This window comes from Cricetulus griseus, chromosome X (genome assembly GCF_003668045.3).
Source record: "Cricetulus griseus strain 17A/GY chromosome X, alternate assembly CriGri-PICRH-1.0, whole genome shotgun sequence".
In the NCBI taxonomy this organism is placed as follows: Eukaryota; Metazoa; Chordata; class Mammalia; order Rodentia; family Cricetidae; genus Cricetulus; species Cricetulus griseus.
Genome location: NC_048604.1, coordinates 66,938,452 through 66,942,359, shown reverse-complemented (window position 1 = coordinate 66,942,359; position 3,908 = coordinate 66,938,452). Strand labels below are relative to the sequence as shown.

Sequence of the window (3,908 nt, the reverse complement as noted above, 5' to 3'; positions counted from 1 at the left end):
CTGAGAAGATTGAAGAATATAAGAAAAGCCATGTATTCTATACTTAGAAAACAGCATTCAAAAGAACAATCTGAACACACCTGACCTGTTCCAGGAGAGGCAGGAACACAGAAACCCTGTGACCAAAACAGTCATAGAGGCAGGAGGAAAGTCGTGTTAAGACAAATTGGGCTACACACCAAAGCTGCCCAAAAAGATACAGGAGAAAGTCTGCTTGAACTGTTAGTTCATAAGACTTTCTTGTGTGTTTTACCTTCTAAATCCTTAATGCCATTTCTGTCTTCAACAGCAAAGGGAAATGCTACCACTTGAGCCAAAAAATTGGAAATTTCCTGATCCAAGAATGCCTTTTATTGGTGGCGGGTTGCATGAAACTAATTAATGAATGCATGCACTTCTAAAATACCACATACATACTCCTCCCCATACTGCAGATTGACCCATACATGTTTTGGTAGGTAAATACTCTACCACTGACCTATGTCCCCAGCACTCAGCATCCCTTTTTTCGACATGTTTGGTGGGCCATGTCATATAAATTGAGAGGCAGAAGCAGAATTTCTCAAGTTTGGGATTTGCTTAAAATATCTGGGGAATTACAGACTAATGAGCTAGATCTTTTTTCAAATAAAAAGAAATAAAACTTAAAAACACAAATGTTGTTCATACTAATACTTCTTAGACAGTCTACTCCTGACCTCGGATGCTTGCTCGCTGCCCTCTCCTTAACTAGGGCAAGCAAATGGTACTTGTGACAAAGCATCAAAAGCAGTATATTTTTTTCAATGGTTGCTAGACTAGTGCCCTATACTTTCCTGTCAACTGTTTAGGATTTGTGCCATAAGAGACCTGTTCCTCATCCCAATACCCTCTAACCATTATATGCATCTATAATGTGGATTGTCTTTCTCCAAGGTCTGCAAACATACTTAATTTCCTCCCATATTAAAAAGGTGATTATATGACTTACTGTAGGACCCTGATAACAGAAAGATTTCTCACTGGATAATAGAGATTTCATACACAACATAAGAAAAAGGAAATATGAGCTTGGTATTTGGTATACAGGAATGTGGAGAGCTGGACAAAGATGAAAAAGAAAAACTGAATACCAACCATAACAGCAGACCCCAGATTGAAATGATGAAACTTTTAATCAAAGATCACTGTGGTCCAACCTAGGGAGTAAATGGTAGCAATTATAGTAACAACAGCAACCGTGCAACATCTAAAAACAGGCAATTGCAAAACACAGAAATATAAGTGCAATATTACATAGAAAACACATTATCAAATACAACATTTAAGGTACTCCCTTTTACACCCTCAACATAGATTATAAAACACAAACACATCAGTCATTTTAAAATGGTCCACACTACATAGAACTGAGAAGACAGGCTTAAGCTTCAGAAGTAAGTACATTGAAGAGACCTTGGATGCTGTAGGCAACTGGCAGGAACAAGCTGAGCCCATGGAGATGACAGAGCAGGCGCCCAATTAATATCTGTTGATGATTCATTTTTTCATTCAACAAACATTTAATGAGGCCTACAATGTGCACCGGATTAGGCACTGGGAATGCAAAGATGAGTAAGGCACAGTCCTTGCCCTTAAGAATTTAGTCTGAGAGACGAGAGCCATAAACACGGACAATGATAATACAACCTGATAAGTGCTAGAACACTTAGCAGGTTGTATTATATCCATCCGAGTAGGATTTCTTCAGAGGAGCACCACTCCAGGTTGCTGCTGGATCCATGAAGTCCTCCTGAGCACCAAGGTGTGCTGTTGTTTCTTTCTCTCATGCGTTGAGTGTCCCAAGAACTAACGATTAAAGCTTTACTTTATAGAATACCTTTGATATACTTTACATATCTCTTCATGGAAACCCTGAAAATTAAGCATGGTATGGTAAGACCAAGGTTCGGTGTGTGGGGTAGAGGCATTAAACAACATAGCTACTAAACAGGTAGAATAGAATTACATTTCAGTTCTGCTGTGACAAAAACCTTTCTTCATGTGTAATGAAACTTCTCCACAACCTTTAACTTAGAACAAAGGTTACTAATCAATATGGGTCAAGGAATAGTCTAATCTCTAACAGTCCTAGCAGAATAAAATATCTGACGAGCCTCCACAGTAGTGTGTCATGGAAAAACAGTTTCCCTGCTATAATGCTTGTTATCTCTCTTCTTTTAAACCATGTCATGGTCAACACCATTATTAACAGTAACCATAGCTGATACACTTTACGTATATTCCTGCCCTGTTCTACAGTCTTGAAAAAATTATTTCAATATGGTCTTATATTCTACTGAATCCTAACTACTGGGGAAAACAAACAAACAAACAAAATAATAAACTACATCAGGAACTAAGGAAGCAGTTTAAGGATAGGCTAGCTAATGACATGGCCCAAACCCTAGAATCACTGTTTTCCTGTGCAGCTCTAGGCTTTCTCCCCAGTAAGTTCCTTTGAAGTACTACAAGTTAGTGTTTAATATAGGCCTTCTTAAAAAAGGCAATCTACTCAAATATAATTGCCCTGGTCAGAAAGCCATTATTTGAATCCTAAAGGGCAATACTAAGATTCTTTAGTAGAAACATGTTTATGGTGTTTTTGTTTGTTTGAGACAAGGTACTGTTATGAAACCCAGGCTGGCCTCTATTCAAGATGATCTTCCTGTGTAAGCAGCTCCAATGCTGGGATTATATGAATAGGACTATATGCCAGGCTTTGAGAAGAAAGTCAACACAGGATATTTCCAATTACGGTATATATTTGTTGTTTGAAAGTGAAGCAATGAACATTTCAAGTATCTAAGTGAAGCAATGGCTCCAATAACAGAATATTTATTCCTTCAACATCCTTCACATTTCATTTAGAGCAAATATACAGGTCTGCAAAAACACTGACAGTGAAAGCAGAGCGGATAAGATGAGAGTGACCAGGAACATATGCTATGCTGTTATTTCAATAGCGCACTGAAAATCAGTCTTCTTCTTGCTTCCCTCCTCTAATTTTCCTATAAGTTGCCTCTAGCTAACACTATTTATCAACTCCCACAATTTTTGCTTTTGACTATTTGTCACTGCCACAAGAATCATCAGAAGCATCCCTGTCTGGCAATTCATAATAAAGTCCATGCTTAACAAAAACCCTTACCTATTATATGCTTCTAAAACTCTCCAGTAATCCATCTCACTGTCCCTGTAGATATCCCACCCCCAAACTCCCAATGACTAACGAGTTAACCTTTTATGGTTCAATGCATAGTCATGGTTTACCAGGATTTCTGGTATCCTCAGAGAAGGCAAGAACTGTGCCTAATTCAAAACCGCAAGTGCACGAGCAAAACAACCGAAGATATAGGAGAGAATTATTCAATATTCTTGACTCAGGGTACCAAAAAAATGCCAATAATTGAATTAAAATTGTATAGAAATACGTTTAGCTTAACATTGCAAAGAGGACTAACAGAGAAGAGTCAGTCTGAGAGGAATCAGGAGAAGGGGACAGAAAGACACAAAGGTAGGGAGAGGGTAAGAAAGACCCTTAAAGAGCACCTCCGCACCAAATAAAGCCACTTATCATTAAAAACCATTTCTTCTCAGTGTTCTCAGGCTGAAATAGAAGCCTTTCTATCCTTAAAAGACAGCAGAAGGATAATCCTCTCACTAGATTCGGAAAAAGCCTTTGAATCCCCCCCCCCCATGATAAAGGTCTTAGAGAGACCAGGGATAATAGGAACACACCTAAAAGGAATTTAAAAAAAATATACAGTATACCAACAGCCAATATAACTCAAAGGATTCCTCTAAAATCAGCATAAGACAAGGCTGCCGACTCTTTCCATATCTTTTCAATACTATACTTAAAGTCCTAGCTACAGCAATAAGACAAC

General features: G+C 38.2%; 1 non-coding gene across 1 annotated transcript; it reads right to left on the bottom strand.

Annotated features, from left to right (window-relative positions):
- Nucleotides 1–1,644: 1,644 nt before the first annotated feature.
- Mir374 (microRNA mir-374) lies at nt 1,645–1,715 on the bottom strand. Its single transcript, NR_105227.1, has one exon. It is a non-coding gene; the product is annotated as a microRNA mir-374 (primary transcript).
- Nucleotides 1,716–3,908: the final 2,193 nt, after the last annotated feature.